This window comes from Danio rerio, chromosome 17, assembly GCF_049306965.1.
Source record: "Danio rerio strain Tuebingen ecotype United States chromosome 17, GRCz12tu, whole genome shotgun sequence".
In the NCBI taxonomy this organism is placed as follows: domain Eukaryota; kingdom Metazoa; phylum Chordata; class Actinopteri; order Cypriniformes; family Danionidae; genus Danio; species Danio rerio.
The window spans coordinates 23677136-23699036 of record NC_133192.1 but is presented as its reverse complement, the minus strand read 5'-3'; the positions used below and the strand labels follow the sequence as shown (position 1 = coordinate 23699036).

At 36.5% G+C, this 21901-nt stretch overlaps 1 protein-coding gene across 32 annotated transcripts in view; it reads right to left on the bottom strand.

Annotated features, from left to right (window-relative positions):
* Positions 1-21901, bottom strand: part of slc8a1b (solute carrier family 8 member 1b) — a 200584-nt gene that overhangs the window by 167475 nt on the left and 11208 nt on the right. For 9 of the 32 annotated variants that reach the window (XR_012392860.1, XR_012392856.1, XM_073927576.1 and 6 more), the window contains one exon: positions 6858-6955. The exons of 12 other annotated variants lie outside the window; for them this stretch is intronic. The gene's annotated coding sequence lies outside the window, so the exon portion shown is untranslated. Of the gene's footprint in view, positions 1-962; positions 1150-6857; positions 6956-21901 lie in introns of those variants that run through there. 11 more of the 32 variants (XR_012392868.1, XR_012392863.1, XR_012392872.1 and 8 more) reach the window with 4 other exon arrangements.

Genomic DNA, 21901 nt, shown 5'->3' with positions numbered 1-21901 from the left:
ATTTTATGACTATAAATTATGATCACGATTTCAACTCAATTTTCTATTGAATACAAATGCATCTTACATATCTTGATGGTCTTAGTGAGAGTAAATCAACTGTAAATGCTCATTTTTTGGGAGAACTATCCATTTGAGCCAAGCAAAAACACCAATTGTGTTCTTCTGCATTTTATTTTAAAATTGAACTATCCCTTTAACATCCAAGCTAAACCTTAAGCTGAATTTCAATGAATGATAATACTTTTTAAAATTATAATCTTTTTTCAAAGCTATTTTATGCCTATAAAACTCCATGTGTCATATGGGACTCTTTTATCACACTTTGTGCTTTTTTAAATTCTTTTTTAAGCTTGACAGCCTTTGATCACCATTCACTTTCATTATTAACTCTCAAACATGACTGGTTTTGCGTTCAAGAAGAGAAGGAAAATCCTACATGTACTGTATATCATCAAGCTACTAATTCAAAGCCACTTTTAAAAACCTTGACATTTTTTGTGGCACTTTTATATCTAGCAGAAACAAACACATTCTTGACCACTTTCTACAGTGCAGTCAAGTCCACAGATTTGGAGTATATCATTAACTTTGATTTTCTAAGACAATAGCCAAAAGAGCAGGACATTATAAAAGAGCAGAGGACAGAAGTTACGCAGTCAGCGCTCAGCTGCTGCACTGAGACACAACTCATTTTAATGAAGCCAGTGAAAGACATAAAAAAAGACTCCGGCAGCAATATGGTGCACTTCTTTTGTACATGAACATGCAGCAAAATGAAGAATAAACCTCATGCAGTCCAATTTGATGAACAATATTCTCTTCAGGCCTTCAAATTGCCTGAGTGGCAGCAGCAGAATGGGATTGTAAACACTCACAAAATGTCAATCAAACTGCAAATATTGCTGTATTGATGGAAAACGAGTGTTAAATGTGTGTGCAATGAGTCTGTGTGTTCTCACCTGCCATGTTCAAGTTCCCTCCTCACAGCATTGGAAAATGCCTGGTAAGATGCGAGTACCGGTTATTCTGGAAAATACTGAATCACCTGCCTAGGTAATATTTCACAAATAGTGTGTGTGAGGAGGAAGAAGTGTGTGCGCATGTGTGCATGTGGTGATGAAATAAGGTATTTAGTGTCTGACAGAGCACACTAAGGTGGGTTGTATCAAATTTAAATAATATGGGTTTATGCATCACCTGTGTGAGCATGCATACAATTTCGATGCGCCAAGGTCAACAGTTTCCATCTTGCTGTATAGTCTGAACTTGGTGACCTTTAAGGTTTATAATATGATGGATGTGACACAAGCAGCAGCTGTAATGTGTTCTCCGTCAATCTCCAAGCCCTGCAGAATGCATTGCAGGCACAATCTTTTGAGGCCACTATAATTCTCCCTTCCTGTGTCTGTAATGGTTTTATTGAGTGAAACACACTTCATTGAGCGGCTCAGAAAAGCGAAATGGTCAAGTATTGTCTGCTGTGTAATGCATGTTGTCCTTCAGGTAATACTTATCGATGCCATTAACCATCTGTGAATGAATTGAATGGACATCAAAATGCATTAGTTAAAAGTCTTCAGTCTTTAGTTAAAAGTTCAGTTAACAACATTAGCAAATGATCTATCTATCTATCTATCTATCTATCTATCTATCTATCTATCTATCTATCTATCTATCTATCTATCTATCTATCTATCTATCTATCTATCTATCCTTTCATCTATCCATCCATTCATTTGAGGATAAGTACACTTATCCTTTCATCCATCTTCATATCGATCCATCCATCTATTTATTGGTCCATCCATCCATCTGTCTATCCCCCCCCCCATGTATTGGTCTATTCACTTCTCATCTATTTATCAATCCATTCACCAAATTGTACAATTTAGCCATTTACTCCTCCCTCCTTTCATTTGACAAACATCCACCTATTTATTCAATTCAATTCAATTCAGCTTTATTTGTAAAGCGCTTTTACAATGTAGATTGTGTCAAAGCAGCTTCACATAAATGGTCATAGTAACTGGAACAGTGTGGTTCAGGTTTTAGTGTTTAAGTTCAGTTCAGTTCAGTTTAGCTCAGTTCAGTGTGATTTAATCATTACTGAGAGTTCAAACACTGAAGAGCAAATTCATCGATGCGCAGCTCTACCAATCCTGAACCATGCAAGGCAGTGGCGACAGCGGAGAGGGAAAAAAAACTTCACCTGATATTTATCCATTCATCCATCGGTCCATCCATCTATCCATTGGTATATTCATCCATCTGTCTATACACCCATTTATCCATGAATTTATTTGTCCATTAATGTATCAAGTGTTCCTTAACCTATCAATTTAACTTTTTGTACATCCACCTATTTACTGTATTCATCCATCTTTTTCTCCTTCCCTCCATCCAACCATCTATCCATACAATAGTTAAATCTATCTATTTGATTCCTCAACCCATGTATTCATCTGTTGGTCTATGCACCTATTGATACATCCTTTGATTTGTTCCTCTATCTATCCATCCATCTGTCCATGCATCTATCTTTTTGTTTACTTATCCATCCATCCATCCATCCATCCATCCATCCATCTGTCCAACCTCCATCTAACAATCTATCCATACATTGGTCTATCCACCCATTTATCCATCAATCAATTTATTAAATCCATCCATCAATTTGTCCATCATTCTATCTATCCATTCATTTATCCATTCATTGATTTCACCTATTTATTCATCCATCTATTTGTTCCTCCATCCATTCATTCATCTGTTGGTCCATCCACCTATTTATTCAATCTATTTGTTCCTCCATCCATCTATCCTACATCCAACCATCTATCCATACATTGGTATATCTACCCATTTATCCATCCATCCATCCATCCATCCATCTCTTCATTTATTCATTCATCTGTTAGTCCCTCCACCTTTTTATCTAGAGTAATTATCATCTGTTAGTCGCTCCATCTTTTTATCTAGAGTAACTATCAATCCATCCATTCCTCCTTTTTTTGCTATAACCACCTATTTATTTATCTATCCACTATATTGAATAACTTACAAGGAATGCATATTGTGCTATATATCTATTAAGCCAAGATTTTTGCTGTCATCGAATGTGTGTGTGTAATGACAAAAATTGCATACACACACACACGCACGCACGCACACACACACACGCGCACACAAACGCGCACACACACATGCGCACACACACACACACACACACGCGCACACACACGCGCACACACACGCGCACACACACGCGCGCGCACACGTGCACACACACACACACGCGCACACACACACGCACACACACGCGCACACACACACACGCACACACACACGCGCACACGCGCACACACGCGCACACACACGCGCACACACACGCACACTAATAACATGTCTAATTAAATCCTCGGCAACACCATCGCAATTACTACAATGATATTATATGCTTTGTAATTATGACAACAACAATGCAGCTCCTTTCAGAGCCATTTCACCATAAACATACAGGGTAAAGCACACAGTTACTCTGGCCAAAGAAAAGGGAAATGGATCTGGAGTATCCTGGAGCCCTTGCTTTGGTTTGTATCACCATAATGGCTGATGACAAACCGGAGGTCAGGCCTTTTATGACAACAGTCTTAATAACACACCCTGATGCACAAGCAAATGAAAAACGTCTGTGGAGGATACGTCGTATCACTAAACTTAGTTTCTGCCTTTTTCAGATTTTGCAGCATATGGTATAAATGTGTGAAAGTAGTGGCAATATATTTGTTGAGGTGTAGAACTGTCTTGATACTACAGTACTTGTGACGGTGAATACTTGAAGGAAATAAATTGGTCAGACTGTGTTTGGGTTTTGAGTGTTAAAGAATACCTTATAAAGATTTACTTATGATTAAAATAAACAGTTTTGTTTATTTTTTTTTAAGTCTGTAATTTATGCAAAAGGCGTATTAATCAATTGATTTTATGGCAAAAACTTTTACAGTACATGCATGTTTTCTTGCACTGCATATGATAATTTATTCCCAGAAAGCACTAAAGTCACGTTCAAAATTACAAGATGATTAGTTAAAAGCATTTCAAAATGCACCTGCACAGTTTTGCATTTCGTGACTTTTGGTAAAATAACACACCATTTTCCAGTCATACATTTCATCATTAAGTGCTGTTGAGTCTCGTATCATAAGCCAAGTGTCTTGTCACACCAGCATGCACCATTTATATTGTGTGGTAACAGAGAATATGCATTATACAGATGACAAAACATTACAAATACCATATAATTAACATTCTACTTCAAATGGTGAGCAAGGTTTTATTAGTCATTACTGAGTCACTACTTAGCTAGGAACATGTAGGCTATAAGGGTGCAATGTTTATTGTCTATGGTAATGACATGCAGTTTTGCAAATTACAGTACAATAAAAGCCCAATAAAAACACACAATAACTTAAACACACTGAAACACAAAATAAATGCACTTGGCTGCAGCAACAGAAGGTTGTTGGTGTGCCTTTTTACAGTATTAGACAGACAAATGTCTTCTTATTACTATTTTAAAATGAAGTTGCGTGATTATTTATAACAATATAAAAATTTTACTAATAATACTGACAACATTTATTTCAAATTCATTCATTTGCTTTTCAGCTTAGTCCCTTTATTAATCTGGGGTCCCCACAGCGGAATGAACCACTAACTTATCCAGCACATGTTTTACGCAGCGGATGCCCTTGCAGCTGCAACCCATCTATGGGAAGCATCCTTACTTACACACTTATACACTACGGACAATTTAGCCTACCAAATTCACCTGTACCACATGTCTTTGAACTGTGGGGGAAACCGGAGCACCAGGAGGAAACCCACGCAAACATGGGGAGAACATGCAAACTCCACACAGAAACGCCAACTGATCAAGCCGAGGCTCGAACCAGTGACCTGGCTGTGAGGTGACAGCACTACCTACTGTGCCACCGCATCACCCCATTTATTTCAAATGTAAAATACGAATGTTTTCACATAGAGCACGAAATATGAGCAAAATAACAAAAACAAACAAAAAAGATTCAGACATGTTTATATCATTTTTTTCAGACAACACAGAATTTATAAAATCAATATTTGGTGAAACAATCCATATTTTCAAATCAAAACCAATAAAAACAAGTAATTCTGACCCAATGTCTTTTTCTGGAGAAAAAAGCTTATAATAACAATTTTTTTTATTTGATATTTGGAAGAAATGTCATCAGATTTTTACAGAATTAAATATTCTCATTGTACTCTAATCCATACCTAAAAATTAGGGCTGCAGAATATATGGTTTCAGCATTACTATCGCAAAACACAAATCTGCAATAGTCACATGGCAGGATCTGTTGAGCAATGTTGAGCTTAGACCTTTTTAGGCCTGTGACTGTTTGCGTTTTACTAAAATTGAAACCATTTGGGCACAATAAATTATAATATTCGCAGCTTAAAGCTTAACTGCACATAATCATTTATGCAATGAAGACTATGCGGTGTTATTTTATATTTGATGATTCAATTTGTCTAAATATTGTTAGACTCCCCAGAAAAATATATAGTAGGAATGCTCCGAACCAAACGGCCGGAAATTGGTATCGGCTAATAATCACATTACTCGCTGATCTGGCTGATCAATCATGAATTGCAAGTGTTTGTGTTAGTAAACATTTGAATAACCTTGTATGTATTTAGGCCTTTTTACATGTGAGAATTGTTCTGTTTTTGACAATATTGCAAGTTCACTTATTGCAATAAACCGTAGTTTATAGGTCTATTTCCTTTTAGTAAAGCAGTAATTGATTTATAGTTGTGCATTTTAACATATTATACATCAAATATGTGGTAGCTTTGTTAGTGATTTTTCTTACCATTTTTTTCATCTGTGCTATTTATTATTTCCCATAAAGCTGCTTCGGACCATGACATGTTCACACCTAAATAGTTATGAGACATGTTTAAGGAATTATATGCAGCATCCTTGATTTATTTTCTTAGGTAAGGAGTGATCCCCACTTAAGAATCAAACTTGGAGGGAAATGTGCTTCATGCATTATAAAGCTTGAAGAATCAGAATTGCTACTCTGTATTGGCCGATCATCATGACAAGGAATAGGTGGCAAAAATCCTGATCGGAGCATCCCTAATATAAAGAACTCTGTTTTTTATTTGCATCTTTGCTCTGCTGTAATTATCTTTGATTGTAAATGGTTTGTTTTGAAAAATCAAGTTATTCAAGCCATCTGGTAAAATTATACTTATATCGCAATATATAAAAATCACAAAAAAACAAATTATAGCAATGTCATTTGTTTTCCAGATACATGCAGCCCTACTAAAAAACCCAATAAAAATGGAGAGAAACTGAGAATTGGTGTCAAGTGGTCTCTTAGCTGCATATACTGTATATGATTTAACATAATTTCTATTACACAAAACAAAATCCATTTTTCTAATACGTTTTTACATTTTCCATTTAAAAGTCTCTGATGTGGAGTCCTCATTACACTGGTATTACGTAACGTAGCTGAAATACCCGCACACACCACATTTTAAATCTAACAAATTACCTCTGAGCTCACCCAATTTCTCAAGCTCATTCATTCAATTTTTTTCCATTCCCTCCATCCTTCCATCGCTTTCCTCCAAGTCTCCCTCTGATCAAAACAACTGCGAGCCTCCTCCAGGCCAGACCACAGAGTAGTGTGAGCATTAACTATAATCTCTGCATGCAGCTGTTTCTATCTCTGTGTGTGTGTGTGTGTGTGTATGTGTGTGTCAGGAGCAGAGGAGAGCATTAAACTCACAGCCTGTGTCTGATGGGGTTCACCTTGACTTCTCGGAGACTCCAGACGGCTGTTTTGGTCACCATTAACAGGCTGGGGCAGAAGAGGACGGGCTCGACCTGTAGGGATTCATTGATTTGGTTCTTAAGCCTTCAGGGGGTTTATACGTCCAGGCTGTGTTCTTTAAATATGCGCGTTTATGAAGCCACACAGAGTGGTAGTGTAGTGTTAAGCACTTAAGTAGTAGAGACAGGCCCAGTAAAAAATGTGCGTATGGCCTTTAGGTACTAATAAAATCAGTTCTTTACCATGATGTCTACATTCACATTTTTAGACATGCACGCACAACTAACTCTAGAAATACAATATGGGACAAACAGATTATACTGTAAGATGGAAAGTGTAAGGAAATAAAAGTGAGAAAATGTATCTACACATTTCATGAGCTGCGTCCCAAATGGCACACTATACACTATGCACTCATGCACTATGTACTTATGCACTTACACACTCAGCAGGATAGTATATGTATGTAGTGTTGTCCCAAATGGCACACTAATGTTTTTTTTACTAAGCGGATATTCAAACCGCTTCCCTAATGATGTTTGACGGTTGCCAAATAAGTGAAATAAACGACCGAATTATCAAATAATACCTGCCGTGAGTATAACCGCATTCACCATCGGGAGGGGCTATAATCACTCTCATAGGAGAATTTTGCTTTCACCTTCCAAAATAAATAAAGATATTCAACATGTGCGTCCGATAGCTCCGCCCCTTCCGCTACGCAAGCAAACCTGCGGTCGTTTAGTGCGTGAAGTGTCCATCATTTCACACTTCATTTTAGCGGCTGAATGAGTGCATCATCCGGGTAATTGAAGTGCACCTATTATTTTTAGAGTTTTCAGTGTGAACACACTACTTACACTATTTATACTATAAAATGGCGTAGAATAGTGCATAAGTATGCGATTTGGGACGCAGCTCTGGTCATGGTTTCTTTGCAATTGTTGTGCTTAAGTTAAGACAAAAAGATGCTAAATATAACTCTCAATTCTAGAGATGTGTTATTTTCTTTTTTAATTACTTTTTATAAACTTAATAAATAATTAAATACTGAAAACAATAATGAATGAAATATATCCTTAAGTATGTATTTAAATAAGTCAGATGTTGCATCACAGAAATCACAAGTAAGTTTTGCTTATACATTTTTTGGGTATAGTTTTAAGAATATACAGTCATTTTGAGAAATATATGCAGTAAATAAACTAAAAATTAGGCCTGCACAGTACGTGCATGTTGATGAGATGCAATCTTGAGTTGACTTTGCATTGTATTTTTACATTTAAATACAAAACCATAAAGAACAAATTGTTTATCTCACTTTTATCTTTACTTTATTGCATTCATTTATGCTTGTAGTTTGTTTATTACATTTTATGTAAGATTCACTCCCCTGCAGAATCATCTCAATCAATCAAAATGAATCCATTTGATAACACTTTAGGGACCAATTCCCACTATTAACTAGTTGTTCATTAGCATGTATATTTTTTGAGATATTGGCTGCTTTTTACTACTTAAACACTACATATTCTGCATGATCTTATTCTACATCCTTTACCCAATTCCTAAACTACCTTAATATCATATATTAATAATAATAATAAGAAGCAAATTAGGACTTTATTCATTCATTAATTCCTTTCGGCTTAGTACCTTTATTAATCTGGGGTCGTCACAGCACAATGAAGCGCCAACTTATTTGTTTTACACAGAGAATGCCCTTTCAGCTGCAACCCATCACTGGGAAACATCTAACACACTCGTACACTACGGACAATTTAGCTCTCCCAATTCATCTATAGTGCATGTCTTTGGACTGAGGGGAAACCCATGTGAACAAGGGGAAAACATGCAAACTGAACACAGAAATGTCAACTGACCCAGCTGAGGCTTGAACCAGCGACCTTCTTGCTGTAAGGCAATCGTGCTACCCACTACACCACCGTCACACCCTAAATGTTAACATAAATAACCAAATTTATCTTCTAAACTACATCTGATCCAGAATGACTATAAAGAGCCTTTAATAAGTGCTTACACTGAGGCAGTTTTAGATCTGCCAGAAAGATCCCCATGTTGTGGAGAAGCCCAGTATCTGCATCAATCACCATGTCTATATCAGCTCTGGCCACAAGAATGCCGTTGCCCGCTTAAAAAAAGTGTGAAAACTTACTGTAGCTTCAACTGGATAATTAAGGTGATTAAAGTGAAGCAGTGATGGGTTACTCCTCAGCATTTAGAGAAAAGTAGATTACAACACAACGATAAATTAAATGCAAGAAAAGCAAAAGTGTGGTAAACGTTTCGTAACACTTGGAGGTGTGACTGGTGCAAGCCTAAGGCATTCAAGTATGACGTTCGATTGGTCAGTGGCCAGTCTTTGACCTTGACTGAGGTTCCCAAACACATTACTGTATGCTAAGAGGCTGTTTGTCAGAGAAGCCTGACCCCTCCCACTGCTCTCCGCGGTTACTGTTACCATGACACTGTGAGTAATCCATATCACTCACTAAAATTTAACACCTTCAGGGAGTGAAAGACTCCAACTGAGCGAGAAAGAGAAGAAGCCAAAGAAATTCAGCTTTCCAAGCCATGGCAAAGCTCTTGTCATGTACATTATTCCCGCTTGTTTTCTGAATACTGTCTGTCCCAATGGCCTCTACTCTAACAACACACTCATAGATCATTTTTATATGGACATCAAGACTCGGTCCTGGTGAGATTCAACGCAGAGCAGACGAGCGTAGTATGAACAGAGACCGGGTTTCCGTCTCTGATTGATCTCTTTTCTTCCGTCCAGTCTCAGCTGGCCAAACTGGTTTCATCTGTCTGTCCTTCTCTTCTGAAGTGGAGGATATCAATCCTTTTTATTCACCCCTCTCCTTGGTGCTCATAATTTATAATTAGTTTCAGTGTTTTTAGAGATGGGTTTGTAGCTGTTATTAGAGAAAAGCTTCACTGAGTTACCCTAGACAGATGTGAGTCTTCTTCAGGCACATTGCATTCAGCATTCTATGTTGGTTATTGTTACTAAAAATCAAATACTAAAGCTGAAAACAAGCCCTTTTATAATGCTAAACATAAATCTGAGGTAACTGTAACAAAACGTTGTTTACATTTACAGCATGATGTGAAAAAGCTGTAAGCTTTGATGTACACAAAGAAAAAAAAAGGTTAAACTATGCTTTAAATTTGAAATGTCAGCATGTATTATATCATAAAGTATTATTCAAATGAACACTCACCGGCCACTTTATTAGGTACACCTTACTAGTACCGGGTTGGACCCCATTTTGCCTTCAGAACTGCCTTAATACTCCGTGGCATAGATTCAACAAGGTACTGGAAATATTCCTCAGAGATTTCAGTCCATATTGACATGACTGCTGCAGATTTGTCAGCTGCACCTTCATGATGCGAATCTTCCGTTCCACCACATCCTAAAGGTGCTCTACTGGATTGAGTTCAGGTGACTGTGGAGGCCATTTGAGTACAATGAACTCATTGTCATGTTCAAGAAACCAGTCTGAGATGATTTGTGCTTTATGTGCATTATCCTACTGGAAGTAGCCATCAGAAGATGGTACATTGTGGTCATAAAGGGATGGACATGGTCAGCAACAATACTCAGGTAGGCTGTGGTGTGGACGCGATGCTCAATTGGTACTAATGGCCAAAAAGTATGCCAGGAAACTATCCCCCACACCATTACACCACCATTATCAGCCTGAACCGTTGATACAAGGCAGGATGGATCCTTGCTTTAATGTTTTTGACACCAAATTCTGACCCTCCCCTCCGAATGTTGCAGCAGAAATCCAGTCTCATCAGACCAGGCAAAGTTTTTCCAACCTTTTATTGTCCAATTTTGGTCACCCTGTGTGAATTGTAGCCTCAGTTTCCTGTTTTTAGCTGACAGGAGTGGCACCCAGTGTGGTCTTCTGCTGCTGCAGCCCATCTGCCTCAAGGTTTGACATGTTTTGTGTTCAGAGATACTCTTCTGCATGCCTCTGTTGTTACAAGTGGTTATTTGAGTTACTGTTGCCTTTCTATTAGCTCAAACCAGTCTGGTCATTCTCATTTGATCTTTGACATCAACAAGGCATTTGCGCCCACAGAACTGGTGCTTACTGGATATTCTCTCTTTTTCGGACCTTTCTCTATAAACCCTAGAGATGGTTGTGCATTTAAATCCTAGTAGATCAGCAGTGTCTGAAATACAAGCACAGTCTGGCACCAACAACCAAGCCAAGTTCAAAGTTACTTAAATCACCTTCCCTATTCTGCTGCTCTGTTTGAACGGCAGCAGTTTGTCTTGACCATGTCTACATGCCTAAATGCATTGAGTTGCTGCCATGTGATTGGCCGTTTAGAAATTTGCGTTAACATGCAGTTGGGCAGTTGTACCTAATAAAGTGGCCAGTAAGTGTATATTAGTTATATAATAGTTGTTCAAATTAATTGTTATAATTGCTATAATATTTCTGAGCATTATACCAAACTATTTCTAACCTACTGTATTATACTGAAAGCCATAATTAAGAATATTATAACATGTTTGGTTTTAGTATTGGGTTTATAAAGTTTCATTATAAAAATCATGTTACATCATCCATAAAAACACCAGATAAAATCAACTGTATTTTGTGGCAAATACAGATTGCAGGCTGCCAGAAAGCACTTTCAAAAAATTGCTCTTACAATAACGGCTCGGACATAAAGACAGATTGAAAGACAATAATCGCTGAGAGCTTCTTTTTATGCTGTGTATGGCATTAAAAGGCTTGAATTTGTGCTTTCAGTGGAAGGTACAATAGAAAGCCAGCAAAACAAGACAACTTGAAATGACATGGGTGCTTTCAGGAAGATCTTAGGCCTGTCATCGAATGTAAACAACATTCTGTAAACACACAGACGACCCTACAGTTCTCCCTAGACCTAAACAACAAAACCTCAGAAGTGTGTGGATGCTAGGATTGGATTCGTAAGTACAGTATGGTTTCCTTTTCACTCTCCCTTCAGCTCTTCCCACTCTTCTTTCCTGTTTCCTCTTTTTCTTCCACAATGTTTCATGCTGTTTCTCTCGGCAGGCCTCTGCCTCCTTTTAAAGCGGGAAAGTGAACGGAAGCATTTTCATACGTATGTTGGGCGGAAGCAGTGCTGCTAAATTTAAAGGATTTATGAGCCATGCGCTTTCTGAGAACGTCACAATATCACAGCCAGACAAAGAGCTGTGACCAACAGGATCACTCGCCGACATTAAAACTACATTATACAGACATCATGCTCGTCACACTCCAATACGTGCATACACACAAACATACAGCATCAATTACGCAACGTACTCCTGGAATACAGGCCAATTTTTAATACGGAAAACATCTTCAGAAATGATCACTGCAACTCACAGCCTCATGCATGCATGGAGACAAAGTTCACCTTTGAGACAGCATGAAGGATATGCATCAAACAGTATGCCAAAACCATAACTAACGCACACAGTAGTTGTTCAGATGCATGCTCAGTTGTCCATGTAGTGCTCGTCTAAATGTAGCCAACTTATATTACATCCATCTACATATATTTACCTATATATCCATCCCTCTGGATATAAGTCTGTCTGTTTGTCTGTAATGTATATTTATTAATTTCATCCATCCACATATGTATCCATCCATGCATCCATCAACATATCTGTTTTATGTAAACATATATCCATTCATCAGTCTAGTCTATCTGTATACATTATCCATCTATCTGTAACAATGTATTCATTGGTCTCTCCTTATACTGTAGCTGCATATATTTCTATTAAACCATCCATCCATCCATCCATCCATCCACATATCCATCCATTTAAATACCTGTACATACAACCACCCAGTAATATCTGTATTTTATCCTTACACCCATACAGTATATCTTCCATCCCTCCTTCGCTCCATCTGCATAGACATCTATCTCCTATCCAACGGCATATTCATCCATCTGTTCATCCATGTATATATCAATCCATGAATCTGTCTATCAAAACATCTATTCTATTCTATTCTATTCTATTCTATTCTATTCTATTCTATTCTATTCTATTCTATTCTATTCTATTCTATTCCTCACTATCCTTTGACTTATTCCCTGCTTCTTCAGGGGTGGCCACAGTGGAATGATCCAGTTGTATACTATTGTAATCTATTGTACTGTATTCTATTCTATCTCTTATTTTTTAGGGCTGGGTGATTTTGCCTAAATCTAAATCTCAATTAAGTGAACATTTTACCTCGATTACAATTAATAAACGATTGTTTCATTTCTTTTTTGGCCTCATAGTTCACTGACAAGTTTTGCACAGTAAATATTTTCACATATTACAAGTGCGAGATTTTTAAAGGAAGGGAGCATTACTTGATTTTAAAATAATTGGAGGAAACATGCACTATAATTATTTATTGAACATCATAAGAGAAAATATCTCAAATAATCTCAAGGCATCTCTGGTGCAGCTTTCAATCATCATCAATGTGCAAACGTGCGACGTAAAGTTTAATTTTTTGAGAGGTGCGCAGGAATAGGAGCTCACGAAGGCTGCGCCAGAACATAATCGTGAGTTTGATGCAGAAGTATAAATCATCCTTAACAAAGGGGGGGTGACTCCATACGTGATAGGGAAAAGTAACTGAAAAAAAATAATAAAAATCGATCTGGAAAAATTAGATTGATTATAGGATCTGAATGACGATTTTGATTACTTTTCAATTAATTTCCCAGCCCTAGTGGAATGAACCAGTTCTGTTCCATTCTATTCTATTGGTGCTCAAACAAGAACCTAGCTTGTTTAGATAAGATTTTAGATTTAGACTTTCATTTTCTGGAAATTTACACCGTTCAATCTTTACAGCAGCAAAACAAAAAATGTCAATATTAAAAGCAAAATAGAGTTATGTAATATTTCAACTTGAGAAAAAGCTACTTGGATTTATTATTAAAAAGACTAGCTTATTTTTAAACAAGAAAGCATTAAGTAAAAAAAAAACACTTAAGATTGATGGTTTAAAACAATTGACTCAATTCCTTAATACGGTGTTGTAGTCTATTTGGATGTACTGTACAGGCACACTGTTCTGGAGCTGTCTCTGCCAGCTGTTGTGTTTTCACAAGGACTCATTTCTCCCTCAGAGGAGCTGTAGATCAGATAGCAGCGAGATGTTGAGCGCTCAGCTATTTGTAAACCTGTATTACTGTAGTCCTCACAGGACTTAAATGCTTTCCGTAGTCTTCCTGTTTAAACTGGGGTAAACAACAGGGTTTATGGTGGGTTCAGTTGCTGAAAGTGGCGTTTCCTATACAATAACCATGCCAACGGACCGCCGTTTGTGTTCTTCCATAAGGGTTGTCATCATGCTCTTTATAGCTAGTATACTGAAGACATGAACACTCGGTTTTGGCATGGAAAAGAAACATGGATGGCAGCAAATATGAAGGCACGTAAATGCAAACACACACACACAAACACACACTCACGGCTGTCAGCCCACATCACTCCATCATTTCACATGCACTCCAACTACACAGGATTCAGTCTCCCAGCAACGGGCATCATAATCACTCAACTCTCTCACTCCTCTGACTTCCTCTCTCTCTCTCCTTCTCTTTTTCTCTCTCCATGACTCACTCTTGTTTTCTCTCTTTCTTCCTTCCAACTCTATCTGTAACAGTCTATCTGTTGGTTTTGATCACGCCTGCTCTTTCCATCCTCAGCAAAAGTCAATTTGTTACTCAACGTTTGTTGTTTACCAGAAATACTGCATCTAGTTAAGTGTACTTCTGATGCAAAATTGTGCTTGGAAAGATGTCGTCTTGGATTACAGCAATAGTTCTTCAGAATATTCGATTTAAATATCACCACTGAAGTTACATGTATTGATCATTTCCCTCATTGTGTTTGTCATTTGCTTTTATTATATAACAATTGTGACTTGAGTTTTATTCCTGCATTCTATTCCTGCATTGATGCGTCAAAGGTTTTCAGAAAGACTTTATATTGTAAAAGTAACACAGTTATATTTGAAAATGTGTCTTACTAGTCATATATCTTTTTCAGGATAAATATTTTTTTTTATTTTTAAATAATGAAATGTATCATTATTTCTACTATATAAAAAGTTGTAACTTGTGGTAAATATCAATCATTTTAACATTGTGTTCTTGAGCACAAAATCAGCACAGTGCAGTAGAATGATGATGACGTGACTGTTGATCATGTTTTAAAAAGAAAAATCACAAAAAAATGAATGATAAATATGAATAAATAAGATAAATTAGATAAAGAGGAATAAAATATTATTTAAAAAAACATTCCATTCATATTTATAAAAAATTTCATTTATAATTTTAAAAAATGATTTATGAACTTACTAATTTCTTTAAAAGTATTCAGTGATAGTTTTGGGCGATGCAGTAGTAGTGCTGTCGCCTTAAAGCAAGAAGGTCGCTGTTTTGAGCCTTGGCTGGGTCAGTTGGCGTTTCAGTGTGGCGTTTGCATGTTCTCCCTGCGTTTGCGTGGGTTTCCTTTGGGTGCTCCGGATTCCTCCACAGTCCAAAAGACATGCGGTACAGATGGAATGGGTAAGCTAAATTGTCCGTAGCGTATGAGCATGAATGAGTGTGTATGGATGTTTCCCTATAGATGGGTTGCAGCTGGAAGGGCATACGCTGCGTAAAACATATGCTGGATAAGTTGGTGGTTCATTTCGCTATGGCGACCCCAGATTAATAAAGGGACTGAGCCGAAAAGAAAATGAATGAATGATTCTTTGAATTCTTACTCTCTTTGCCTAAGAATACCTGGGAACAAGAGTTAAGGATCACCATTAGTGTAATAGAATGGTATTATATACTCAATTTTGTACACAGTTCTTCTATATGAGCCTGACACGGTTTAATGCAATGCAATATTTTTTTACAGTGCACACTACACTAATACCAGATTAGCCAAAATATACCCAAAATAGAAGTAATACTTGTAATAGGTGTCAACAACCTCCAGCAAATGTTTTGGCCTTGTCCAAGATTGACAGTGTTTCAGTCTAAAATATTTGATACTTTTGAAAAGACTTTAAACATATTAGCCACTCCAAACCCTCTAACAGCACTATTTAGAATTCCTTTAGAGCCAAATTTGCCTTCAACAACACAGAACGTTGAGGCTTGAACCACATTATTGGCTAGAAGGCTTATTCTTCTTAAGTGGAAACAAACATATCCATTTTCATATGACAGATGGATAAAATATTTTTTTTTGTGTGTGTTTAAAGTTGGGAAAAAAATGGTTTTTATTAAGAGGGTATTTAAAGTCTTTTTACAAAACATGGAAACCTTTGTTGAATTATATTGACACTACTGATCTTAAAGCAGAAGTGGAATAAATGTTTATTATTATTACTAATATATTATTATTATTTACTTTCATTGTTAGTTTTTTGTTATTTATACATTTATTGTATTAATGTTTTTTGTTTTCATTGGGTGTAATTGGTTCTTAGTTGTGAAAAAGCAGAAAAGTGTATTAATGTATTTATTTTTGTATGTATATGAAATTGTATCTGCACAAAATGTTAATAATTATATTTGGCAAAAAAAAAAGTATTGGATTAAAAAGCTTTTGCACAGGTTAAAAACCAGCAATTTCGTAATAAAATAAATTAAATTTACTAAATTAAACTAAATTTAATAGTAAGCTTAAAACAAATATCCTGACGAATAACACAAATATAATGGAAAAATATTTTTAAACCATTACATTTTGCAGCGTTTCTGAAAGTTTGTATGTGGGTGCGCATACATGTGTGTTCTTCCCTCCTGATTCTGTCTCCAGATCTGTCAGCTGCAGCTCAAAACAGCTTTAGTCTGTTTAGACTTCAGCAGACGTGCACGGAGAAGAACATGACTTGAAATGTCACACAAATCTTTCTGCAGCAAATTTCCCCATTTGTGTTTTTCCAGTTACCGGTCCTCACTTATTTTCTCTTGCTCTCTCTCTATTCTTATATTCCTTATCTTTCACGCTCCCTCACTTATATATATGCAAAACAACCGGTGAACACACAATTTACTAAATTGATTAGACAGCTCAAATATACCAGTGGTTATTTCACTTGAATGTAATTGTATTTGGGAAAATTGTATTTCCAAGCAAACAGACGGCACTGATTAAATCAGCACGACAAAAGCATAATAAAGACCAAAACAATATTTTCATTTCCAACTCAATGCACCACTTCTGTAGAAGAGCCTACCAGTGAAACTAAATGTTTCCCCAAATCCCACATATAGTATCAATAAAAAGTTACAGTACATCCAGACTGATGGGCACTAATAACTAGAGTCCCATTTTAGTTGATCCAAAAATGAAAATTTACTCGCTATACACTTACACTCAAGTGCTTGCAAAACTTCATGAGTTGAACACACAAAAATTATTTTGAAGAAAAAGTTTAACCAGTGGCTTCCATATAGTAAATAGAATGGAAGTCACTGAACACTGGTTTCCAGCTTCCATCAAAATGCCCTCTTTTATGCTCAACAGAAGAAACTCATAAGTAGGACTAGGCGATTATTTGAAAAGTAATTGAAATTGACATTCAGAACCTATAATCGATCAAATTTTTCTTGGTTGATTTTTTTGATTACTTTCCCTACTGTGTGTGGAGCCACGTGACCCTGCTCTGTTGAGGCTATTTTATACTTCTGCATTGAGCGCACGCATACGGTCCAGAGACCCCATTGGAGCAAGTGTTTATGCGTCAAGTCCTGTGGAGGAGCTCCATATGGAAACGTTTGTTTTGCGTTTACCTTATGATTAAAGTGGTTGCGTGTCCACCAGTTTCTGCCTCTAAATGAGTGAGTTTTAGCTACTTGTACATTAAGGTAGCGTTCATTAAAATAATTTTGTTTTCAAAAGCGCAATTTATTTGTACTTTATTATAAGAAAAAAAGGAACTGTTCGTTTTAATCAGTTTGTGCTTTAATTTCAGCTTTGATTTTCCATAAATAATCATAAATAATAGACTGTGTATGTGTGCGTTTCCCTTTAATTATTTTAAAATCACGTGATGCACACTTTGTTCAAAAAATCTGTCTCTATTTTGTGAGCAATATAACAATTTTACTAATAATACTGCCAACATTTATTTCAAATTCATGCATTTTCTCTTTAGCTTAGTCCTTTTATTAATCCGGAGTCGCCACAGCAGAATGAACCAACTTATCCAGCACGCTTTTAACGCAGCGGATGCCCTTCCAAGCGCAACCCATCTCCGGGAAACTGTCAGAGAATTATGGAGGACAAAATAAAAAATTTAATTCAATATTTAGATTTTAGACCAAATCACCTAGTCCTACTCATAAGAGTTTTAAATGATGGCAGATCACTTTTGAGTGAACTATCCCTTTAAGACATAAAAAACAGAGTTTTACATTTGTCAAAGTTCAAAACGTCTATAAAAGGAGAAAGAATGAGACACCAAGGTGAAACTGAACCAAGCCACATGCGATGGCTAAGTACTGAAAATAGACACAAATTGGGCCGAGCTATTGAAAGCATATTACAGTGAATTAAGCTTACATAATCTGTCACTGCAGAAATGGCAATATGCAAATGGAGAGAACTAGCAGCAGGGAAATGTCTGACTGGCGTCACTAAAAATACGGAAAAATCTGCTGTGTACTAACTATTTTCAGTCACTAACAAAAACAAACTACAAACAGTTACAAATTCATTAAACTACATTAAACATGCAATTGTAAATTAGGAAGGGAAGGTTAATAATTAAAATATCAGCAATGTGTTCAGATTATGAATCAAATATTAATAAATAATAATAACATATGAAGAATTCAGATGCAAAAACCTCTAAGGGTCGTTTGAAATTTCAGTTGCAAATAAACATTTTTCTCAACCTTCTTTGTTTATGTTGATTTATTTTACTTTGAAGACCATGAAAAGTAAGAATGTCACAATCCTGCAAATCCTCGATTTCATTACGTTTTAAATTCTAAAGAAACGATTTGATTTGATTCTCGATTTAAAAAAAAAAGAAAAAATTGAAAGCACAAGCTAAGCCATTTTAAGACTCATGCAATATAATAATATCTGACCTTTGTTCGCAATGTATCACACATTAATATACCATTTAAAATGTTTATTAACAATATAATGTAACAATAACTTGTATCATCAGTCAATAGGAAACTTATACAAAATAACCTGCCATCTAATTTCTCTTTTGTAACTGCAGTTTACATTACTGTGCATGGAGGGTATCGCCGTAGCTGTGAGATACATTCTACCTGGAATTTTGTAGTGCGATACTAGCATGCTTATTAAATGGCTAAAACCGGAGTTTTCTACCACTAAATACCTTTCTATTACTAGATACCCTGCCATGTTAGTCATGCTGCCGGTGGGATAATGTGGTATAAACTTTTTTTTTTTGTCGACAATACGAAATTGTCAACATAACTCACTGGAAATCCAAAATACTTCTACATCGTCAACTTCAGTGAAAGAGGAGGGGGGTTCAATTTCGGTGTTTTTTTTTTTTTTTGCTTGGAAAGCCAAGCTCACTTGACATGGGGACGTAGAAGCACTAACTATTCCATTTTTTGGATTCGATAATCGAGATAAAGCATGAATTTCGGTAGATTTCTATTTAAAATTTAAATCGTGACACACTGAATAAAAAGAATTTATTTTTTGGCATAAAAGTCAAATTACTGAACCTGCACATAGGAGCCTGTTGAAAAAGCTCATTTTAGAAGGAATTTTCACACGGCATTTAGAGGTTTTTGCATCTGAACTCTTCATATTTAGTTTTCATTGGTAAACTAAACAGGCCAAACCATCATCCATCTTTTTCACAATACACTTTGACTAGTACTTCACAGAGAGGAGGATATAATTTAAACACAGTCTAATGCCTTCCCAAAAGTAATTGCAAAAGCCTCTCTGGGGACTGACCAAGACATTTTTTTCCAGTACTCAATCCACCTAGACTGAGCGTAGTGTTCCAGAAAGTGCAAGAGCAAATCCGCCTTTTATTCAGTTCTAGTGAAAAATGTCACCCTGCTACTCTAGCAGGGGAAATGGAAAATAAATGACATACTTCAGACACAGCATACTTCATTACACTTCTTACAGTATTCGTCTTCTCCAAATGGCCATAGGCGCTTCAAAAGCTACTCTGAAAATACACAAACTATGCACTGAATTTTTATTTCATATTCCATATGTATGGCATTAGCTGAATATTATAAATTACTGAAGGCAGTAAAAATATAGAACAGTAATATTTTTTTTACATTATCAACAGCAGCATGCATCTGAATTAGATGCTGTCATTTGTTGACGCTCCCTATATTTTACCTTCAAGCAGAGGCAGAAGGACTTCAGAAGAAGCGTGTAACTTTAACATCTTGTCCGTGCATGTGCACAGTTTGTCTGGAAACACTGACATCCATTAAGGCAGACATCATGCTTCGCCTTGTGCTCTGGCATTCTGGGTAATAATGGGCCTTGGGTGCTTATTATCGCCTTTTGGCATCTGTTATCAGAACAAATCACAGTCATAGTTTCGCTGTGCACAGGAGAGCTTCAAAGAAAAAAGGCCACAGTTCGCCTTTAGTATTGATTTCTGAAACATGACTAAATGTTAAATGTAATTTGAAAGTGCCCAGTGGTTTCCAAACTCATTATTTTTTACAAATGTTGCCTTGGTATAAAGATCATTTGAGAATATTTTTCATTACCCTGATGGTAGCTTTTACAAAACATGAACATTACTGATATCCAGACAGCAAGGTTCTAATTTAGAAACTGGACGCAGTACAGAGCTCATTTTTTCATATCAGTCACAAATATCCAGTTGATTCAAACTGACAGCCCTAAACAGACTATGTGAGCATCTTTTTTAGTAGAATACTCATTTACCATGATGCAGTGGGTGGTGTCCAGGTTTCTATTCTTTGTACACACAACAAATGTAATGAGATACGCATTTAGCATATAAAATGATCTCATGTTGTATGGAGCTTCAATGCATTTGCTACTTTGATTCCACACTATAAGTGGAAAAACAGTATGTAAGCGGAGCTGAATTCAGTGAGTGAAAACAACCTGGATGCTTCACAGTACCTCCGGCAAGATTCTGGAGTGCACGTTTGACGAACACTTTACACCATGAGGCCACAGTAAAGGTTTAGTAAATGGAAGTGAACCAATGCAAATACACCATAAAACCATGGAACAATTGAAAACATGAGAGATATACTGTAGTTTCTAAACCTAATTAGATTTTATTTTCATTTTTCATTCTACTGTGTTTGAGACATACTTTTTGTTATGAAAAGCAGCTGTTATATAAAAAGTAATTCTGGATGCAGCACACGATTCTATAATATTAGATTCCTCAGTTTTGGCAAGTCAGGTCCCTCCATCAACAGTAGCACAATTTTAGACAGATAGTTTTTACTAGTGATGCTCTGATCACTGTTTCTGCAGCCATACAGAGCAAGTCCCTCTTAAGGTGATCTGCCGATACAGAGTATCGATTCTAATGCTTCAAGCTTTATAATGCATAAAGCACACTTTCCTTACAAGTATGAATCTTAAAGTGGAGATCTCACGTTACCCAAGAGAATCTCTTATAACCATTAGTGTGGACATGTCATGATCAGAAGCAGCTTTACAGAAAATAATAGATGAAAAAAAATTTAAAATAGGAGGAAAAAGGATTGACAACGCAATTTAGAAACATCTATGAGAGAGCGGGATTTGCACTCGAGATATCTTTACTGCTCTAAACAATTACCTTATCAACTATAATGCTTGATTAGAACATCGATGTGCATCTTGCAATCTGTTCTCTTGCTCAACATCCACTCTTGTCACTATGAATTGCGGATCTTCCAGCAGAGGTCATATGGTTGGATGAGACTATAGA